Below are 24,674 nucleotides of genomic sequence, written 5' to 3' on the forward strand. Positions count from 1 at the left end.
TTCTGTGTAGATCTGCTTATCCATCCTTAGGTTTGATTAAGATATCCCAAAACAAAGCCCTAGAGTGCTGTCGCTTTGGGCACAAACACACAAAAATGCAACCAATGTTAACATTCTGCTTAATATATTTTTTCAGATGTGGAAAGAAGAGCTTTTAAAGCTCTCAGATTATACAGGAAGGCTTAAAATCTGCTCCCCTTTATTTGTACTCTTTCATATGATGTGGTGCAGCATTCATAATTGCTTCTTTGATTTTATTTTTTTCAAACAGTAATATCTTAAATTGAAATGTAGAACTTAACAGCTTCATTTCTCACCAATTTTTTGTGTTCTTTACATTTTTAAAAATAGTCATTCAGATTTGTATTAAGATATAGCTGCTGTGTTATGGGAGACACTGGAACTGCTTTGACAGACTAAAAGGGAATGGAAATTTTTCTTTGAAATGTTGTATAGCTTTGTTTTAGCAAAGCATAGCTTGTTCATATCCTTAGTGTAAAAGATAAAATTATCTATATCCTTTTTATTAGGAGGTTATATGTTTATGGCTGTCTAAAAAATTTCCTGAAAAAGACTTGGTATAAGTTTGCCTAATTATTACTAAGATACTACAGAAGATTAGAAGATAGATGGCTTCACTGTAAATCACTAGAACAGTATAACACTATCAGTGGCCTACTTCCCCAAAATTAGTTTTCTCTAAAACATCTAATAAAGCTAAGCAGTCTCACTTTTTACAACTCAGGAGACTATCTAAACAGAATGAACAGATTTATAGGGTTATTTTTTAGTATGTGTCATTTGCATTACAGTTTACATTTGCTTTTGAAGCTTATTTGACATTCTTGGTAAAAAAATATAGTCAGAAATCTCATTAAAGTGCTTCATAAAGCACAGTCTCAGTAGGGTTGTTATCTCTCCCCCCCCCAAATGGGGTAAAAACCAAAACATGCATGTGCACATCATGTGGTTTGGATTTGATGTTAATTTTTTGTTATTACTTTTTAAAAAACAAATTGAAACACCTGCAGATGAATATGTAAAGAATGCTTATATAAATAATTGCTCAAGCAGATTAAGTAACTAAGCATTTTGTCACTGTGCAGTATTTCACAGAGCAACAGGTAAATGCTGACATGTCTGAAATGGCAATTATTTTCTTCCATCACTGTAAGAAATAATTGTTTATTGAGGTAAAATAAGTATTCAGTTCTTGAAATGTAAAATGTTGCATTTTCTGAAAGCCATTCTTCTGTGAATTAGCTATATATAAAAGCTTATATAAGATACTGGCATGTGATGCTGATTATCTTTTCTGAAAATACAGTACTGTGCTCTATGATGAAATACAGAGTTATAGACATATATGTTAAATCCAGCTGGGGAAAAGTGTCTCTGTGTGTGTTTAATAACATATAGCTTTTGTATTTATTTTTTGCAAATATTTTTATGAACTGCAGAACATTGAGGAGATAAAACTGAATCTATATTTAACCAATCTATGTGTTCTTTCATATTTATGGAAATATTTTCATGATGTTAAACTATAAAGGAAACATAAACTGACTTGCTATTTTTTGTCTTCTGGACCTGTTGTATTAGGTTAGTGTAAAACTGTGAAATAAGGAAATGTCTTAATCATAGATATCACTCATCTATGCGATGAATTCAAGTTGGTGTTATATTCCAAGATGTGGTGACAAACAGAAATTTTAGATAGGCAACTCTTATAAGATTATGTTTTAGAACAAGCTTTCTTGAAACTGCTAGAGTAGTGTTGGGTGAATTGTGAGAAAATTACGTTTCTTTACAGACTAACTTCTTTTCATATGCACACACGTGCACACAGTTCTATAAGCTTTTAAAAACCAGTTTGCTGTAACCATTTTTAAGTATTAAAAGTCAATGTGCAGCACTTAAACATTGAAACAAATCATTTCTGTAAATGTATCTCTTGACAGATTGCTTTCTACAAGGCTGGCATGGAATTGAAAGAATAAAATGACACGGTCAGGCTAATAGGGTAATATTAATCATATCTATGGTGAACAGGAAATTGAGATAACTTGGAAGGGTTAAAAGTGGGCTGGTTTCTTTCCAGAAATATAGTTAGGAGGTTTTTGTTGTATCTGGCTGAATATTAAGTCAGCAAAGTAAAAGTAGCAAATGGTTACTGTAGTCTGCCAGCAAATTGTGTATGAAACAGAGAATTGCTAGGTTCATACATGCTGATAAAGGATTACTACACAGACAAAACCATTTCAAATTTGCAGCTCCAACCAGACAATTTTTTCTGTTTTACAAAGAAGTACAATTACATTTTGAATGACCTTATGCCACAATGATGATATGAAGAACTGATTTGTCTCTGCTCCCGGGTCTAGCTTGTATATCCTGTATACATTAGTGCATTTCAGTTGGCGTAGCTGTGATTGTTTATCTTTGTCAATTTTAAGATATGAATTAAACTCAAATGTCTTTCAAATGTGATACTGTACTTACTCTGTTCAAATAATAAAAATAATTTATTGCAGTAATCTGGATTTATGTCTTGGTTAGTTAGAGTAAATGTATGGCCTCTATGGGATTCCCTTTTGCCCCTTAAATTCCACAGCACTTTAAAATGTACTTGTGAGTTACAGAAAGTTTAGTATGTTTTGCATAAAATGCTTTAAAATTTACACTAATGAGAAATTGAACTTAAAAATAATGTTGACAAGATGCACAAATTATTTCAAGTATCAATTGCAGTTTTAAATTCAGCAGTTAAGATCAGCTGATAAGACATTTGAAAGCTAAAAGGCTGACTATATGTTATTCATATTATATACATATTGTTATAATCAAAACATTAAAGGTGTTGAAAAGGTTTTATCTACCTGGTACGTCTTTTATTATTCAGTTTTGAACTGCTGATTTCTGTTTCTATTTGTGGGGTTAGAATCTTTTTGTGACTTACAGTGTATAATTTTTCCTTCCTCCTTTCTGTCATGTTCATAATAAACTCACACCTATTCATCTGTCTATATTAATGAACCAGTAGAAAATAGAGCTATTAAAGAAAAATTATCTCATTAATTGGAAACAGTCTTGTATTTTATTGCAATGAGAAATCTAAATACTGTTCCACACTTTTTAGGAAAGTCTGCTTACGTTTTTTTGACTAACAACATCTAATGCATGTAAAAATGTTAGCTCTAGCTAAATCACTCATTGCTTTTTACAGATAAGCTTTTTCAGCAAAAAGTTTAATGAGGAAGAAGTGATGAATTTCTTTTATTAGAAGAAAACTAGTCTGCTGTACCTTACAAAATAATTATGGCTTTCTTTGTGGTTTAGTGCATTCTGTAACATGAGTTAAATTTATGAAATTATTAAAAAGAGTATATGAGTATATAATCATAATTAACCTTAGATTCTAAGGTAGTAATATAGCTGCAAACAGTGCTTTTAAATTGGAGAATGGAGCTTTTAACTGTTTTGAACCAGATACCTTCAGTTATACATATATATATATCTGTATATATAAATATATATTCTGAAAAAATAAATACATATTCTGAAAACAATTGATTTTTTTTTTTTATTTATTGGGATGAATTGTACCTTTTATCCTGTTACTTCAAGCTAGGATAAAGATATTGATTCATTTTAGTATGCTTGCACTACCTATTTGTACCTATAACATCAGTGTTGTGGCTACCACAACATGTGGATAGTTTAAACACAAGTTGACCTCCTAAATAAGCATGTATTAAGTGAGAAAGCATTTTTAATAAATTTATTGTGCAGTTCTGTATCTAGGTATGCTTTTAATTAAACACTAGTCCATAAATAAGCAAATAATAGAAGTTAGCAGAGAAGCAGTTGATCTAAATCATGACGGTAGCTCATTTATCTTTGTCCTAACAAGACAATAGGAAATGACACTAAGCCGTTGTTTTCTATGCATTAAGATTTCCTTCTTAAACAAATGCAATTGAGGCAGTTTGTTTTTCAGCGACAGCCCAGCACGCAATGCCAGTGGCCAGAGTTTTGTCTTGTCTTCATCCAGGGAAGGATTAATCTTTGTGATGGTGCAAACAAAATGTATGTCTGAGGTCAAAGTGCGGGTTGCCTTTTGGGATCTGCATTACATTAATGTCATTTTTGGGTTCCTGACGTTAATCAAAACCAACACCATAAAGCGTCACTTAGCTAATTTGTGTATTATTGTCAATGTTACCATTAATTATGCGTTTGTGAGGAAAAAGAGGATTAATGAGATGTCACAGGTAATTTACAATGATCAGGCTCCCCAGGACATTAAGAAAACACTAGCTGTGTAAGATTACCATTCAAATATAATAGTGCTCATGCAGGAAACTCTTTGTTAAGTCTCTGAACCAAGTTTTTCTATCAGTATGAAATTTATTTTATATTGGCCGTAGAATGTTTAATTTAAATTAAAAGCAGTATAGCTGTTTGGGTTTTTTTTACTGAGCTCTCTGTTGAGCACATTAATAAATCTGGTGTCATGTTTTAATTGGGAAATCCTTGAAAAAATGTGCTCTGTTATATTGAATTGCTGTGAGATACTCTTTTCACTGAAAAATTTCTAAAGGCAACATTAATGAGCACAAAGTCTCATTAAAGTGCGAGATTATCAAGTGATAATACCATCATTAACACATAGTCACTATGGTATGATGCTCTCTCTATATATTACAGAAGCAAAAATAATGAACAGCATGTTTGCATATTTACAGTATATGTATCAAGTATCACTTGTAGGTGATAAAATCAAACTTTAAATAAGATGAACTTGTCCATTCATTAACTAATGACCCTATTTATTCCATTGATGATGCTGGTTTTTAAACTCTGTTACTGATTTATTAATACATTTTAATATATTATTAATACATATTAATACAGAGATTATAAAAAAGTTACTTGTAGGACAATAAGTCAAATTTTGATTCAAATTAGCAGTAGTTCCCCAAGACAGGGGAGTAATTTTACTTAATTTCATAATTGTCCATGTAGGGCTCATTTCTGGTTGAAAACTGAATTTGTATTGATTTCAATTAACTTACTGAATTTGAATCCTTTTGAAGAAGGTTTTCTAATACATCCAATACTGGTGTCTGTTTCTGACAATGATTCCTTTATTATTTTAAAGGTCGTATGGAAATAAGAATAGCTGAGATGAAAACTGGTTAAAAGAAAATATTAGGTTTTTTGTAAGTCTCAATCCCTCGTAATTTCCCCTCAAATTACCCTGGAATACAGAGGACAATTGTCGATGGTAATTCAAGACAGAAATTGGTTTTAGGTATAAATTATTTAGTTTGGTGATTTTTCCCCACTCCCTCATACTTTCACAGATTGTTTTATACAAGGTCCTAATATCTAGTGTCTTTCTTTCAGTAGATAAATCATTTTGTGTAAAATGACCTTAGTACTTCTGTGTATACTTATACTTTTTTCTGTATATAACCTAATATCATTGAACTCTTAGAGTAAATTATATCAGATTACCTTATAAGTAACTATAAAGCACTTAAAAAATTAACTACACTATAATATATTCTTTTTCAAGTGAATGTATTGTTGGTCAAAAGCTGATGCTTTGGAAACCAGTTCTAATTTTCATCCTTCTGTGATTTCAAACTGTGACAAGTTTAACAGTCTTCTCGTTGTCTTAATCTTCTCCTGAAAAAATCAGCTGTGGATACCAGGAGCTACTTTAATCTTTATGCTCAACTGGTTCTTTGCTTCTCTGTTGAAGCTGCCAGGAATAAGGGATCTTTTAATGGTGGGCAAGCAATTGCTGTTGCTGTTGGGGTATATCCCACTCAGGGCCTCAGTCATAATTATGATCTCATAGGCCAAAGGACTGCTCATCTAAAACACCGCTTCTAACATGAAGCCCTAAGGATGTACCGGACTGGAAAGTGAAAATTGGTAAGACTCAAGTGAGCTTCAGCCTGCTACTGCCAAGCAAGAGTGATAAACAGCCAGGGGCAGGGACTAGATCTGGAGGTCGCAGACTGACATATCAAGAAAATGAAATCAACTCTGTATTTTGCTCAGTACACATTTATGAGTATGGACTGGTTTCTAAATAAAACGATCTTCTGAAGAAAAGGATATGTTTTTATTTAGCTTTCCAATCCAGGGCATATATAGATACAGAAGCAGAGCACGTTACCTACAACTGCTGCTAACCACTTGACACAAACTGCTGCTAACCACTTGACACATTCTATTAGCTACACTGAAAAGTTTGAAATAGAACTCAAAAGATAACTCATTAAACACTACTTTAAAATAGTCGACATGATATTGTACAACAGCTAGAACAAAGATAAAGAGTGATTAAACAAGACTTTAATGTTAACAGCTAGATTTGGAAGGATTTATGTATAAACTGTGCAAAAGCTTGTAGTTGGATATGCAATATATCATGTAAAACTGTCACTTCATGTAATTATTGATGATCAAGAAATTAAGAAGTAAGTGCAGGCTTGAGAATATAGTTCTGCTGAATATTAGAACTGGGCAAGAATATTGTAATGAATGATAGATCTGCTGAAAATTGCTAAAAATTTGTTTCTGGTAACATCAAAACTCAGTCAACTTAGTTTGAATATGTCATGTAATTTTTTTCAGGAATGTTTACCCTTTTGCTTTTAGCAACTGAGGCTAAATAGATGGTGCCATGTCATTCAACTAAAATGTGGAACTTGGAGACTCCATTCTATATTGGGGAATTTTAGCTCAGCTCTCAGGAAGACACCAGAATTTACCAATTACATATAACTTTGTATGAATTTGTACAACTGCCACAAAAAATGAAGGGACGTCAGCATGCTCTTTAAGAAAGAAGAGAACACTTAAACATATGCTGTGAACAAGGTCTCAGATCCTTCTCAGTTTTGCCCAGAATCCTGTTCCAAAAAAAATTTGTCAACAACTCAGTCTCCCCATGTTCCACTGCTTGAGGCAGTTTAACTTTATATAGACATATACATAATTAAAACAGCAAATAAGAGATCTGGGGCTTATGTACACCCTTGACAAGTGAGAGTCCTTCATTTGCCTTTATGAAAACAGGACAGAGTCAGTATAAATTAACTGAGAATGTTGTATCTGCCTATAGAGGTCTGGGACAATCTTGGGGATGTGAGATGATGTGGACCCCATCCCCACTTCCCTTGCAAAAGAGGGAATTAGAATCAAATCTCTGGGGTAAGTACTGTACCCAATGAATAACTGTAAATTTATAATCTCTTCCCAGTGTCTTTGAAATACTGTTTTTGCTCCAAATGAAAGATAGTAGTTGGAGCCATTTTGTTTTCTGACTGTGTAAAGAAAAGCAAGAACAAATATATCTGTTGAATTCAAAACATCTCGTCTTGACCAAGCTAAAAATGAATAATTGATACAGCTTTACTAGGGTAGCAAGGATTTTGCTGAATTTGGAGATCTCTGGAGGTATTATTAAGGGACATCTTGAGTATTCACTTACTGCTCTCATTAATTGCTCTTAGCTAAAAGTTCTGTCCATTTTGGTCTCAGTCACATGTTTTAAAAACCAAGGCCGGTGTATTTGTGAAAACCTGTCATTTGGGTCAGTTTAACGATTTCTTGGCAGGACTTAAGTCTGACTGTCATTTCATCAGGAGTGTATTTAGACTTTTTTTTCCTTGGTAATCCAGATGCGTGTCAGATGTGGCAAAAACTGAATGAAAGCTAGATCAAATGCAGTTTGCTTGAGTTTGCTAGAAATTTCCATAACATGCAAGTCACAGGTTTTTCTCCTAACTTAGGGAAGGATTTGAAGTTAAGAAAAATGGGTTAAAGCAAGATAGTAATGTGTCAAACAGCTTCAGGGGAAAATCTACATATTTTTCTCAGCACTCTAGCTAAATACTAATGAGCTTATTAAAATGAAGTGACAAAAAAAAAGATGCTTTACTTTCTCTATTTGACCTTTGTGCAGTGAAGGTAAACATATTGCATCTTTTGAATAATACATGCAAGACTATTTATTGGATACATTTATAATCAGTAAAATGGTATATACATGAGTAGATGTTTTTATATAACTTCTGTTTATGAAAAAAACTACTATTTTGCTAGAACTTGATTCTGGATTTTGAAATAAAATAGAATATTATAAAATATAAACTTCTATATGAGGACCACCACATTTTTCTGTACTTACTTTCATGAAAGATATGAGTAATATGTTTGTCTGGAAGTTTCTATTTAAAAAAGCAATAAGCAGTATTTTAGAGAGAAACTAATATCTGAAGACTAATTTTATTTTAATTTATTTTTATCTGACAAAATAGAATTTGTGAGATTACAAACCATCAATTGAAATATTTAAGTTATTAAATGATGGAACAAAACAGCATTGCCATTGTGTAGTATTCAGATTTGACAGATGAAAGCAGATTTTCTTAGCAAACATGTAGTCTAATGGGACTTGTCTGTCAATGTATGAGCTGAGATCGGTGAATATAATACATTGTCATAATGTCCAAGAAACACAGAAGATATAAACATTTTGGATACATTTAAATAATTATTTACAAGATTTCCCATGTACATTTTATACATAAAGGATCCTGGATATTCAGGTGACAGGTGCTTAGTACTGTTTGATGGAAAGCAGATGTTCATAACCAATGTGAAAACAAAAGCTTACAAGGAGGGTGGGAGGAAAGTAAGGGACAAAAAGAACAGTTTTGCTCTCTTCTGGCCTGGTATTAGTGTATTTTATTGTGAAGTAGGTTATTGGGCCAAAGTTTTCAGAGGTAGTAGAAAGGTGACATTTTTGAAATGAAGAAAAACAAATAATTTATGAGATTAATTACTTGGGTTTTATCAATAATCTGTTAATATAGCAGTTCACAGATTGATTGTAACTATTTAGTAAATGCTAAAATTGTTATTGTATTATCCTTAATTGTTACTCGTGTGTTTAATATTATATATTTACTTTAATGCCTGTTTCACAACAGTGATTATTTTGAGATTATTTGTTTGTATTTTTAAAAAATGTCTTTTTGAAATAACAATTGACCTGTTTTTTTATTGACTTCAGACACACTGTATCAACAAAACAATAAAAAATCTTCAGGATTGTAAATCAAAATCATTTGTACAAATGGTAAAAAACCCTGTGATATAATGATGTGGAACTTCTCCTGTCCTAAAACTGTTGACTTAAAGAAATAATTTAAAAATGACATTTCTCAACCTTAAATCTCCTAAAGACCTCAAGGTTTTGATATTTCTAACTGGTGAATTTCCTTAAAGTGAAGTAACACAGTGGATGTAGTTCCAAAATAAAACACAGGACCAGTGTCTATGTTTGATTATGAAACTATATGGAGTTTCTCTTAACTTGGTAACATGGACATCATCAACACGTGAAAGTTGTTTTAGTGTTTGGTTATACTTGCAAATGAATTTGAATGCAGAAAGAGTCATAATGTAGAGAGGCAGATAAAGCAGTCTGATCTGCAAACTTAGTAGTCAAACAAACAGTAGCAGGCAATTATTTCTGATATCAATATCCTCCTGTAATATGCTCAATAGGATATTAATCCTATTGTGGAAGTTTTTCTACTTACTATAACAGAACACTGTCAAGCAGATCACAACCTGGATGGTTTGGGGTGGGGGTTTTTTGAGCTAAATTTTTTGGACTATTTTGTTAAAACAAGGCTCTAACTGCATATTACTGAATATTGTTTTCCCTTCGTGGATCTTCAGTCTTGGACCTTTATTCTTATAGGTCTCCTGTTAGCTCTGAACATCTTATTGCTTTAGATCTCTTTCTTCCACAAGTTGCTACATTTTGCTTTGAACAGTGGTTCAGTTTCACTTTTACCAAGGAAAGTTGTTAATGTTAACATGAAGTTGACCAAATGTTTCTTCAGATTGGTTGTTTAGCAGATACGATGCAACTGTTAAGCGTTGGGATAAAAACACCAATTTTTTACATGATTTCTTACTGTCATTTATAATATTAGACCTATATGCTCTATTGAGTCAGTCTTTGCTTATACCAGGCCTTTTGGCTAATGTGCATGTGCATGCAAACTACATTTACCTAAGGGCATCGTAATTACTGCTCTGACTGAAGTTGGTGTTTTTCACATTTCTCTATTCTTTCTCCTGTATTCCGTCACTTTCTGGTAATTATCTTAATGTCAATGTTTTTTGTTTTGTTTTGATGTTAACATAGGAATGAATGAACTGTAAGGTCAATCTTTTGCACTCCAGCAGGAACCTAAGACCTTTGTGATAATTTTCTACCATTAAGCCTTCATTTCTCTGGAGTCTAGCTTTTGAGATAACTAAAGTTAAATCCTTTTTCTCAAGATTTTGATCTACCTCTCCTTTATGTTCTCTCAGACAAGTTTGAGATCAGTATTGTAAAATCAGCACCTGTTTTTCATGCAGTATGGCTTTTTTTTTTTTTTTTCTTCCTTCCTATTTGATAGTAGTCTTTCTTGGTTTGTGTTCTGAACCACTCTTTATCAGGTAAGGTCAATTAATGTGTAACACCTTGTGAAGATAGGGATATGCAAACACCCGAAGTCTTCTAATCATCTACCCTTGCCTTTTTTATTATGTAATCTCTCATTATAAATAATTTGCTTTTGCATTAAAACCTTCAGATGTTGATTATGTCCAAAATTTTTTCTAGTGAATAAGGAGCTCTTTTATGTAAACAAATCTGCTATATCAAAAGAGAAGCACATTGGGATTGTTTTACAGATGTCTTATATGCCAACTTTTTTCTACATGGTGCTAAAAGCTTAAACATTCCATATGTAATTCTGCGGTGGTTTGTTATCTTAATTACTAGGTATATTATTTTAACTTTAACTGCAAGGTAGCCTAAATTAATTTTAATCTTTACCTGAGCTCTGGGATTTGAACCATGACAGTAGAAGCAGAATAATTATTCCCTCACCGTCATTAGAAAACTACCCAAGGTAGATATTTTCTTTTTACTGTACGTTAGCCAAAGGTAAGTGGTAATTAAAATTGCACAATGAATTGTTAACAGAATCAGACTTCTTTTATAGCTCAGGTGCAAAAAAACCCCAGTATGATTTGACAGGTGTGTAAAATCTTAAATGGTTTGTTCTTAAGAATATGTTTATTTTTTAAAGTATGCTTTGAATATTTAAAGTTTACTTATCTTTCGGCTATTATTCACCTATAACAAATGGAATAATTCTGATTTGTAGTCACTGCCATTTTTTCCTCAATCCTAATTATGTCTCTTCTGATAACATATTATATTAACCACAGCATCAAAGACCACTCTATGTATTTTTTGCTTGTTGATAGAGAAAATTACATTCCATTTATAAATTGTTCTCTAAATACCTATTTAATGTAGTTATGTATACAGTTTTTTATTCAGGTATGAAAATGCTTTTTCATTTATAAAATGGACCTTGATTATATTTTTCTCAAAATTATTTTCAGTTGGTGTTGGTACAACCAAATTTCATCTCTGTCCAACTACAACAGGTGTGGTACACCTCACCAAGGACCTTGTGGTGATGCCCTTCAGGTCTCTTTAGTTTTGCAAGTGACAGAATCTAAAACAGACTAGGTCTTCCGTGAAGTGACAGTATAAAATTTCTAGCAAATAAATAGAAGCAGCATTTCTATTGCAGCTGAAGCTAAGCTGTGTAACTGCTTTTGTGGTCCTGCCTGCCTTGGCTCTGGGATTGCGATACATCCCTTTCTCTTTATCTTTTTTGTTGACACTGATGCCTATCTGATCCTGTGGTGAACTAGCTCAGACAAAGAAAATCAGCATTTTTTTTTTACTTGTCTTGTTTTCTCTTATAAGGACAGTTTCCTGCTAGTTTATTTCCTGAAACAGAGCAAGGGAGAGGGACTCCAAGGGTGACATTTCAGGTTGATGTAAACTGCTGTGGAATCACAGCCTGAGGCTATAGTTCAGCTAAAATTTTGAGCTGGAACGAACTGCCACGGTTGCCAAAAGAAAAAGCACCCTGACCCTATCCTTAGCCACCCGTTCCAGGAGCATGCTGCTTTCTCTTCAGCACGACTGTATAAAATCAACCAGTTTAGGAACTGATTTAGCTGATGATTTCCTTTATTTTTTTTTTTTTCCAGTCTAGTTTTCAGTCAAATCAGTTTCTCTTACAGCATCCCAGAAGGGAGGAATGAGAGCAGAGAGTGAGGAAAAAATGGGGAAAGGCTAACTGAGACTTCTTCTTTGTCACAGGGTTTATGCTGGCTAGAAATGTTAATTTAATTACATATTATGAAAGGCTGCTGTAGTTGCTAAGACAGATTCACTAGGGTCCACAAAGAGCATAGCAGCCAATGGAAGGAATTGATAGTCATTATGCACAGAAGCTCGTAGCAGCTGATGAGAAAAGCCTACACCAGATGTGTTGAAAGTTTCTTGCAGCTGATGGAAAAGGTCCAGGCTGTCTAATGCAAGAGACATATGGCAGCTGATACAGTGGCCTAGGGGTTCTAAAGAATAGTTATGGGACAAAAAATTGGTCAGGAACTTGAAAGTGCATAAAGCTTTTTTCTCTCCTAAACAAAACCAGGTTTGCAATAATCTGCAGAGGCCCAAATCATTCTCCTCCCACACCCCAGAGACTCCCTAATTGTGAATTCGCATTGTTCTTTCCTTCAGTTTTGCCTATGGCCTTTGGCAGCTGCTTTGCTGATCCCACCTTGCTCCAGACCCCAGTAACAAGAACCTGATTGGACATCTGTCATCAATCATTATGGGAATGCGATGCTTACTGCATTCAAGTAGCATTTGATATATAATTGCAGGCAGGCAGGCAGGTTGTGTTTTCAGGTAGTACAATAGAAGACCTTGAAGAGATAAAAGAAAGGAATTGGTATTTATTTTCTTAGTGTTCTCGTATTTTTGTGTACTTTTTCAATTTAAGGCTGTAGGTTGGATATTAAATTCAGCTAGTTTAGGCACTGAATATTCATTTTCTTTTGTACCCTGAGATGTTAGATTTTGTACATCTGTGTAGCCACTTTTCTAGATAACAGCCTAGTTCTTATTTGCAGTGAAGTCAAAGGGTACTTAAACTGTTCACTGTAAGAGAGCAGTACAGGTACACTGGAGACAACTCTCTCCATTAAATAATTTTGGATCTGTTTATAGTGCTCCTTGAGCTGTAGCTGTTAGGCACATTCATACACTTGTTTTCACAGCCATATTAAAAATGCTTATATTGCAGATGGTAAGGATTTTTAGCTCGGAAATCAAAAAAGGATGCATGTGAATTTGACAATATAGCGAAAACAGAAAGACCTCTAATAAAGATCTTCACCTTAAACCCCATCAACTCAATGCTGAACTTGAAGCTGCAAAAGTCAAGTATGGTTCTCAGCTCAGTGCTGGCTGGGCTTCAGCTTCTGTTAGACTCAGTAGGACCTGGCAGCCAAAAGCATCTGCCTCTGCATGGCTGAGGCTATAAAATCTCAGTACTATGAGATCAGGGAAGACCAAGGCTTATATTTGTGCTTAAAGTGGTGTCTGCTGGGTCTCAGAGTACACCAATGCTGCCAGTCAATGGAAGATATGATTCAGGACACTCAGCCAATCAACAGATATTGGTCCTATTGAGTGCCATCAAGTGTTCTGACTGTCTTTTCCAAAAGTGGATCTGTGTCCTTAAGTATAAAATAAGTGCTAGCTATGTGAAGAGATGCTGCATAAGATTGACACAAGGAGTTAATTCAACTACCAGAATTTAGCTCTGTAGAGGTGCTACTTCTAGAATAGAATAGCACAGAATATTTTCAGTTGGAAGGGACCTACAGTGGTTATCTAGTCCAAGTGCCTGACCACTTCAGGGCTGACCAAGAGTTAAAGCATGTTATTAAGGGCATTGTCCAAATGCCTCTCAAACGCTGACAGGCTTGGGGCATTGACCACCTCTCTAGGAAGCCTGTTCCAGTGTTCACCATCTCGCATCACGACGCTTCTAGCATCATACTTAGTTTGCATGTGACCACTTATTTCCATTTTGCTCCCAATTCTAGGATTATGTTTCTGGGGTCAATATAACTGTCAGTATGCCCTAAACATCATGTGCTTGTGTGAGAGCTTTAAGTTTAGAAGTATTTGGGAAACATATAAGCTAGAATTGCCGTGTCTTTGGATTTTGTAATGTACTTGCTATCATAAATTATTCTATTATTTTAATTGATTTTGGGAGTTAAACAACTCAATAAGTGATTGGGGAGGAAGTTTTCTTCCCCCCCCCCCCCCCCGCCAAAATGTAATTGTCTACCGCAATAAATGTTATGGACCAAATTCCCAGGTTCTTTTTTAGTATACCAAAACCAGCTGTTTTCTTCTGTAAGCGGTTGATACTTATGTAGGTCCTACCTTTACTTTTCTATTTTATTGGCTTTTCACTATTGCTCCTCTTACAAGCATTTGAATATATGCTTAGAGCGAATGCTGCTTTTAGTTTTGTTTAGTGCAATGTCTTTAGAATATGTGGAGGTCCTTTATAAGTATAACTTTAATTCATTGTATTCTGTATCTGTCTTTCGACAGATCTGTTCAGATTAAATGCAAAATAACCTTCCTTAATCTGAGCAGTCTCAATGATTGTCACAAGTATTTATGATGGTTGCTGGTTATTGTGTAAATTACTTTAACTGCTAAGTGCAAAGCTTTTGTTAACAATCGTTGGAAGGCTGAAATTATGCCACTGATAGGGGATATTTAAAGGGTAGGAAAGTCTGTAAGCAGTTTTATAAAATTGTGAGTTAAAAAAAAAATGGAGGGGTTTCATGAATTCTCAAAGGTCCTAGGGTCCTCAATTTACCTTTATATAATAGCAAAGCAGGTTGCTGACAAATGACATAAAACTGGAAGATGTTTCTTTTCAGTGATGTTTAATTGTGGGTTATAATTCTCAGTATTCTCCCTGTTTTGGAATGACTGGCTTTTATTATTTTGGAAAATAATAAAATGCACAATGTAATTGGGCTGTCTAAAGTTGACCATTTTCCTTAGAACTGCTTTTGGAGATCAGATAGTTTAAATGTTTAAGTCAGATGAAGATAAATGTGCTGAAATCCACCTACTGCTTGTAGACTATTAAATGTACCTGCTTGCTGTAGTTTTTTCTGCTTTTCTCTCTTTGTTTATTCTTGTCAGTAGCAACTTGAGGCCAGTTAGGTCCTAATAAAATCCAGGATTACTATTTTATTTCTTATAATTTAGAAATAGTAAGAAAGATCTAATGCTTTTGGCTCAGAGAAGTTAGGAATTGAGTAATGCAGGGGACAAGTGATTTTACTAGCGAAATTCAGAATGTGGGATATCTGTAGGAAGTAGAGTATTATAATTAATTAAAATCACTATTTAGTAATTTTAATTCTGTACAAGTGCTCAGACAAAAAGCTAAAACGCATGGCCATACTCTGATAGCCTTCAATGGGAGATAAAATATTCTAATTTTTTTTGGTTTGTTTTTACTGTGTGTTTGGGGTTTGTTTTGGGTTTTTGTTTGTTTGTTTGTTTTGATTTGGTTTGGTTTGGTTTTTTTTTTTTTTTTGTTTTTAACCTGCTAAGTATATTTGTTTTGATCCATTTTCAAAGAAACTGAAGATTAACTCAAAATGCAATCAAGATATGGATTGCACAACTTCTGGTCTAGTATGTAGCTCCAGTAACACTTGCTCTCATAGTATTTCAGTTGTAAAACCCCCTAATATTTGGTCTACTTACTTTGTGTGTATGTAGGGGAAATTCCTGTAAGTTAAAGTAACAATAAACTGATTTGAAAAGACAGATATGTTGCTGACATACAGAGAAAGGAAAAACTTTGTGGGGAAAACTTTGTGTAAACTGATCTCAGAATACTGTAACTTTCCAACTGATAGCATACCTCTTTTTATGGTTTATAAACAAAACCTTTTTTCCTAACCATGTATGATTCTAACTTGTTCTCTGCTGTTCTTAATTTAGACTATTGTGGTGAAGTACTGAAGCCAGATCCTATACCTTGTTATGCTGAGAAAATCTGTGTTCCATCATTTTCTTTATTGCGAAAGATTTTGTTTATTCACTGTTTAATTTACTATCCTCTAGGTGACCTAACAGTCATCTAACTTTATTTTTTTAATAAAAACTATGTGTAGAGAAAAGTCAAGGTAATCTGTATGTGACTATTTTTGTCCTATGTTTAATTCTTTTTCTTCTGTCTGGAGAACTAGCAGAAAACTGCCAGAAGAGAAGTAGTGAAATGAATTTAGGTCTGTTTTTTTAAACCATTTCAATTTAAGCACATCACAATCCATTGGAAAGGATATCAAATCAGAATAGAAGTTGACAGAAATAAATTACAAAATAAATTAAACAGATCTTATTCTAGGAGGTTCCTGAAATATATGTTTTTTAATAATATAATGCTGGTATATAATAGTCATAGGTCCCGATTTTCAGTTGCCAAGTATGTGCTATTCTTCCTGAAATCTGCAATTTTGAAACACTATTTAGATCCATATTGTAGATGTAGGTATTTGACTCTTAAGAACTGAAGTCTGAATGTGTTGTCATAGTTAGCTGTCTTTCTGCTGTCAATAAATCTCTTGAAATTGTGGTGATTAGAAAATAAATACATACAAATATGTAAACATTGTGCATTTAGGTAAAATGGGGCCAGACATTTTATTGATGTATGCTTTCAGACTTTCAGTGGAAGACTGGTGTTTTCCATCATTTGAGAAGCCAGGCTTCAATGTTTATATGTACACGTACACAAATATATGATAAAATGTATAAAATGGGTCTCTTAATTAATTTTTAACATAATTTAGTTTCTGAGTATATTACAGCCATTTTAATTAGTACATAGCGTGCCAACAGAAAAATCATGTATAGCACAGAAGCAATGGAAAAATCATGCCATTCATCACTGTATTGGCATCCAGATTGAGTTTTGATCAGAGCTAAAATGAGCTCAGCAGTTGTTCTGCATTTGTAACAGTAACTTCTCTTTGTAATATTTGGGAAGTGGCTGGTTTTATCAAAACAGAAATTGTTTGTTATTCTGCAGCTGTGGTCATCTTGCAAGCCAATTTGTCTCAACCAAAGTTAAGTTTTACCTGGGATGGAACAACGGAGTTATATAAATAAAATGGAATGCCCTATATTTTTTCTTCTCTTTTTTGCATGCTGTGACTTACTGGCTAAAACGGTATTTAAGTAAACATAAGAAAACCTTCTGTATAGTAAGGATGACTCACCATTGGAATAGATTGGGCAGGCATCCTAGTTAGTAAAATTTTTAAATATTAAACAAATATTTAATAGTTTGGAGATAATTGGACTCTGGTCAACTGGTCAGGCAGTGTTCTAGCTGCTTTCAAATGTCTTTAAGCCATATTTCAATGATTCTGAGATCCAGCATTGCCACCAAAGTATTTTGATTTAGATACAGAGTTGAATCCAGATCACGCCAGCTCCTGCCTATTGGTGTTCGTACAATACACTATCTCAAGAACAGAAGTTTAATACCGGGCAATACTTTCCAAGAGCTACTCAATGCAAGGAAGATTATTATTATTTTACTTTTCTTTTTAGTGTTTGTCAAACCATTGCATATTTGAAGGAAGAAAAGATATTATTGCACCGCTGAGGCTCTAATGATTGCTGTCAATGGATAAGGACTAATTGCACTTCTACTTTAGTAGTAAAAGGCTGTACAATGAAAATGTGGGCCTGTTACTGAATGGGGCAGGTTATCCAGTGCAAATGCACACAGAAAATTCTGAGTTATTCAGTGTCTTCTTTGCTTCAGTCTTCATGACCAAGGTCTCCCAGACACCTACGTTTTGTAAAAGGGGTTGAAGAGGACATGAACTGCCAGTGATGTATGACGATCGACTCAGGAATTACTTAAGAGAACATGACCCTTACAAGTCCATGGGACCCAAGAGGCTGCATCTAAGGGTGCCAAGAGAACTGTCTGATGTCCTTGCAAGGCCACTGTCTATCATCTTTGCAAAGTTGTTGAAATCTAGGGAGGTCCCTGTCAACTATGGAGGTCCCTGAAAACTGGAAGAAGGAAAATGTTGCACTCATCTTCAAAGAAGGAAGCTTGAGGAGCTACAGACCAGTCAGCCTCGTGTTGGTCCACAAGAAAACCCTGGAGTCTCCTGGAGAATGCTTCTAGACACGTGAAGGATAAGGTAACTAACAGCATGCCTTTACAAAAGAAAAATCATATATGATGAATCTGACTGGCATTATGATCAAGTGACTGGATTTCTGGATGAGGGGAGAGAAGTGAATATCATTAACCTTGAATTTAGCAAGGCTTTTCATGCTGTCTCTCACAGTATTCTTGTACCGACATTAGGATGTTATGGTCTGGATGAGTGAACAACTGAATGGTTGAAATACTGGTTGGATGATTTGGTACAGGAGTAGTGGTTTCTTGGTTGTAGTCTTCCTGGGTGCCTGTGACAAGGGGAGTACTTCAGGGGTCTGGAACCCATCCTCTTTGAAATCGTTACCATTGACCTGTGGGAGATGGAGCATGCTCTCCTCAAGTTTGCAGATGACCCTAAATAGGGGGACTGGTTATTAAAGTCAACAGGAAGCCTTCCATCAAGAAGGACCTAAGCAGACTGAAGAAACAGGTTGACATCAACAAGGACAAATACAGTCTTGCAGCCATGCAAGGTCAGACTGACTGGGGAGCAGCTCTATGAAAGAGGACCTGGGGTACCTGGCAGGGGGTGAGCAGTGAGCTGCATATGTAGTGATAACATGCTCTGGGAGCAGAGAAAAACAACAGCACCCAAGCCTGTGTTCAAAGGAGCAGCTCCAGGTGACTGAGGGAGGTGATTATACACTTCTACTCAGAGCGCTTGTTGGACCATATCTAGATCCTGTGTTCGGTTCCAGACACCTCCCACTCCCCAGTAGAGGAAAAACATTGGTAAACTGGAGCAAATTCAGCAGAGCGCCACCTAGATGACTGGGGGCTGGAGCACCTCTCCTGTGAGGAGAGGCTCAGGGAACCGGACTTCATCAGCTGAGAGAAGACATGGCTTCAGGGGACCTAACAGCAACCTGATAGTACCGATGGGAAGGTTATCAAGAAAATGAACCAGGCTCTTCAGGGTATGTGGTGGAAGAATGAGAGACAACAGGCCTAAGTTGAAACACGAAAGGTTCAGACTGGATATAAAGAGAAACTTTTCCACCACAGAGACAGTCAAGCAGTGTAGCAGGTTGCACAGGGTGGTTATGTTGTGTCCTTTCTTGAAAATTTTCAAGATGTGACTGGATAAAGCCCTGAGTAATATGGTCTGATCTCATAGCTGGTCCTTGCTTTGAGCATGGGTTGGACTGATACTCCTTCCAATCTGAATTTTCCTATTATCTTATCATCCAGTCCCAGACTCTTACACCTTTACAGAGCCTTATTTACATATGTGTATATATACATACATTTGTATTTAACTGTGCTTGGCCACTATATATAGCCTCACCTCCTAAAAGAGGTAGTAGGAATAGAAAATAATGTGCATAAATAATTTGTTACAATTTGAAGGGATATACTTACAGCATAAATGGGAAAACCAAGATATTTTTATTATTATTGTTGCCAGAGTATATGGATAACATAGTTTTGACTGTCCTCATCTGACTGCATAACTGTCAACAGATGGACCCTTCTTTACTGAAGAAAAACAGCTAATTGTACCTGAACCAGACAAAAACAGAAGTAGTAAATTAAGGGCACTTGTAGAATTTCCTAGTTTCCCTTTTATTTTTTTTAAAAAAATCATATCCTCAATTGGTCATTTCACTTTTTGATTGCTTGATGTAACACAAATGCAATGCTTTTATATTGTAGCATCTCAGAACATAGCTTTCTATTAATATTGGTTGACTTGGCCTTTCTTCAGCTTTGTCACAGCTCAGCCAGATTGTATCGCTGTAATATATGTTGGTATAAATACTCACACAGTTAGGTGTGCTTCCATGCCTAGGTTGAAAGATTGGGAAAGGACTAGAAGAAGAAATATTTGAGAGAGAATAATTGTGTTACACTGAGAACTGTGCAATGTCCTTTACTGTTTGTGATAATGATGAATGGTATATAGTATATAGTACTCCAAATAGGAGCACAAGTCAATTAGAACTGGCCCACAGCCATTAGAACTGTTTTATGTAATGAAATAGGTCAGACTTTACTGATTCCTGCCTCCCTCAAAGTTTAAGATGTCAAAGAGAGGGATGTTTTTATTGTTTTCATCAGGTTGACACTGACTGATCGAATTACAGACAACTAAGTTTACTGGTTGGCCCATGATACTTGCAGTAGCTGTGTACTTGGCATGTTGAGATATTACATATCTATTATTTAAATAAAAATAAAAGTTGGAGTCTAAGAAAGTGTCAGAATAGTCTATGACTTTTCTACTTTCAATACCTTAATTTGCAAGTAATGCTTGTGATAACAAATTAAAAAAAAAAAACCCACACACAAAAACCCAATAAAAAGAACTGGAGCATTAGTAAAACACTGAATGCTGCTCAGAAAACAATAGAATACCTGAGATTTTTCTCATATTTATCATCTTTCTATGTCTTTATATTTCACACTTTCGTTAGCCCTTTCTAATAATTTCTTCTATTGGCAACTTTTCCCTACCAACATTTATTCTGAAAATCTGCTTATTGATTATCTTATATGTAACCAAGAAACATGCCATTGTTTCTTCAGCTACAAAGATATACAAGCTGTGGTATAACTCAATTGTAAGATGCAAGTTAGACATGAATCTGCTTGATTCATAACTGCCTTATTCTAATTTTATGCTGATGTACCTTCACTGACTTTAGCATGATGAATTGGATTCATATTGAGAGGGATATTTCCACATTTTATTTAAAGATTTACTCTGCCTTCCCTGTCATTTATGAAAACTGCACTAAATTTAGTGACCCTTTTTAAGATTCAGGAGATGGGAAAGAACTTGTTCAGTTGATTCTAAGAGAAGATTTTTGTGCCCATCTGATTTGTACTTCTTTCAACAGTGATGGTTAATTTTGATGTGACTAGCCATTGAATAACATCTGTGAAGAACAGGAACCTTCATGAGCAGTGAACACTTATGTTGCTTCAGATCACTTTTCCATCTATTGGACACACATGTTTACCTGTTACATAGACTTGAAAACTTTGGGAAAAGTACTTGAATCTGCTGAAAAATAGTTGAATGTCTTGAAAGAAATGAGAAATTTTGACTGTTAGAATTACGGTATTTCTATGCTGATTACTACTACATGTTGATTTACTGGATGTTATTCCTGGAAATGGTTTCCCCAGAAGCGAGATGATGGCTGTGACAGCCAATGTGGATCACCTAATACTGTTACATCATCTCCCACATTAATTTCACACATTTCTGCCAGTTTCTGAAAAACATGCTTGCTCTCTAACTCTCCATAAGTCATGTATCTTTACTGATTTGTAATTATGGGCTCTCTTTGGAAAAAAGATACTACTGTACATCTTTCTTAGCTCTTTATCCCATTGCAATACATCATTAAACTCTTTTATAACATGTTATTTATTATGTTATGTAAAGTCTGTGGCTCTTAGGAACAGCCTTAAAGGATTTATATTTTATTTATATATGTTTTTACTTTTATTCTTTTTTTTTTCTCAGTTGGTTATGCCCTATTTTAAATAATTTGAGGAAAAAAATATTGCTTGTTGTAAACCAGATACCCTCAGGAATTCTAGACCATTTAGCCTTTTTTCCCCTGTTATGTTTCATCAGATTTTAGTTATCTCCCAGAGAGCAAGGATTTCATACATTAAAACAGCAATTGATTTTTTTTGATATTTTATATGAATTTATCCATTCCAATGAAATACATTATGTGTCTCCAAAGAAAGTAATAAATTATAGACAAAGAAAAAGTTAAAATTAGATCTGAATGTGGTGTAATGCCCAAAGGAAACTGTTTGGAAAGGTTACAAGCTGTCAAAAAACAATTTGTATGGTTAAAAGCCACACAGTTAGATACTGTTAATGGAGTATCTGTAATGATTATTTAGGCATTGGTTGCTTATTATGTCTTTGAGGCAGCTATTCACTGTGCTACTTTGGAGGCTATAAAGACCTGTAATTCAGCACCTATTATACAGAAGAAGTGTGTGCAAGAATGCACTGTACCACATCAAACAAACCTCTCCTCTCTATTCTCTAGATTTTTAATCATCCTTCCCTCTTGGAATTATGGTTGATGCTGATTGTGAGAATAAAGACTAGTTACTGTAGTGAAAGGATCATAAAGTCAATCATGTGGATAAAATTACTTAGCAATTCAGCCAGCTGGTCTCTATTTGGCTTCACTTCAGTTCATTAGTTTATGGGGAGAATTCACTCCACATTTAAAGAAAGCAAAAACTGCATAAAAACTGGTTTGTAATTAATTGCAGCTTTTTATATAGAAATCAAATTGCCAAGTGAATGTGCCCATTGGGCATTCATTTTTGGTTACTTTTTGAATCCTTTGTAAAATAACTTTATTTTGTATTTACAACCTGTTCTAGACACAGGTTGTTCACCCAGAATCCATCTCCTTTTCTTGAAAATGATTCTTTACATGATGTAATACTTGAAGAGTTTTCAAATCACAATATTTGCTAAAGGAGTAGACAACTTTAAACAACTTAGGGGCCATTTGGAAGCATGGCTGTATAATCTTGGCATTCTGTGCCAGTGCTCTCATGCAGGTGATTAGGTGGCATTGTATAACTGTAAGCATATGTTTAAAGTGCATACATCATAAGCATATTGTGGTTTGTGTGCTTTATAAGAGTTAAATAGCGAATGTTAATTGGTATTGTGTTTAACGGAGCCAGAAATAACAATTATACTATTCTTCTACTTTTGAATCCTTTTATGAAGAGCACATAAAAGCAGCAAGACAACTGGGGAGTTTATACATTTCTAATCCCTTAACAGGATATCCAGAATAAACCCAAATTACTCCCAGATCCTTTGAGGTCTAACCACAGAAGCTAAAGAGGCCATAGCCTGTACATTTGTGTTAGCAGTTACACTGCACTGCTAAAGAAAAATGGCACAAAAATTTTGCCAGAAATGTATTTGTAACAAAAAAATAAAACTATTGAAAGGAATGTATTTTTTATAAGGCCAGATTAAGTACCCATGCATTAGCTCGCCACAGAGTAATGGCCTTTCTTCAGAAGCAGTGTATACACAGAATATATTCTCTGAATACAGTTGGATGGATAAAGAGAGAAAGAGAGTATTGGGGTGGAGTTATGACTTGGTTATTCTTCTACCTATTAAGGGCATTTGAAATGTGGAATTGGAAGAGATTTCAGTGTTTCAAGTTGTGTTTCAGTGTCCAATTAGGTCAAAGTAGATTTTGAAACAGTGAAATTTCTTACATTTCCACATTTCTTAGATTTCTATGTTTCCACAAGAAATTGTCCTGTGAAGCAAAACACCTATATTGTTATTATTTTGGGAGATCTTGATATATGCTGTCTAGATTTTAGGAATGAATATTGTTTAATGAACTGGCACTTGCCAGTGGAATATACTCCCCTGGCAATTTTACAATTGGCTATTGGGTTCATGTTGTGCCACCTGTGAGCGTGTAAACTGGCAGAACTGAATGATATTCAGGAAGGTATAGGGCATCTTCTGAGCTCTAGGAAGGTTTCTGTATTATTTCTGAGGCAGTGTAGCTGTGCTTTTTAGACATGTATAATCATTAAATGGATGATTTGCTTATACAAAGGATTACTTAATTAACAGAAATTAGCTATGGAGAAGATAGCAGTGAAGTTCATTTCCCTGTTCTTCTGTTTGTTACAGGAATGCATTTCTTTAGTTCATTCACATTTCTTTCAACTTTGTATAGTAAATATTATTCACATAAATGGCAATTTTTGACATTGTTAACAATTATAATTTAATCTGTTTTCTTTTTATCTTCTTTAATAGGTAGATACTATCAAAGCACAAAGGAATGAAAGAACTGGTAAAGCCAATATTGTGTAGAGAATATTGGAATTTTAAAATTTAGAGAAATTAAAATGAGATGGCTTTCATAAGCCTTGTTTAATACTGCAAAGTTAGAATAGTCTATGGAAAGCTTAGTATTAGTCCTACAGCAAATACATTATATTAGGAATGAAATTGTTTTAATGTCAAGCAACTGCACAAAACACTGAGGGATTATTAGCATAAAGAAAATGCGAACACAAGTGCCTAATCAAATTTGTATTGTTATTTTCCAAAGTAGAAATTATGAAAAAGTGGGATTGGTCCCAGGCTGAAGTCTGGACTAGCATGTATAAGAAATCGTGTGACACTTTATTTCTAAATAGCTCCTTGACTAAAGTATGTTCCTTCCAACTATTTACTTTTGCTTAGTTGATGACATTTTGTGAAAACGCCTGGAGTACTTGTCTTGTGTTCCACTGATGTTCTTCCATCTTCTTCCAATTCCTTCCATACACTACATGGTCTACAGGAAATCCTGCAGGACAGTGCTTCAGTAGCCCTCTTCTTTTCTGGGGAAGGGATGTGGATGG

Source organism: Strix aluco, chromosome 4 (assembly GCF_031877795.1).
Source record: "Strix aluco isolate bStrAlu1 chromosome 4, bStrAlu1.hap1, whole genome shotgun sequence".
Classification (NCBI taxonomy): domain Eukaryota; kingdom Metazoa; phylum Chordata; class Aves; order Strigiformes; family Strigidae; genus Strix; species Strix aluco.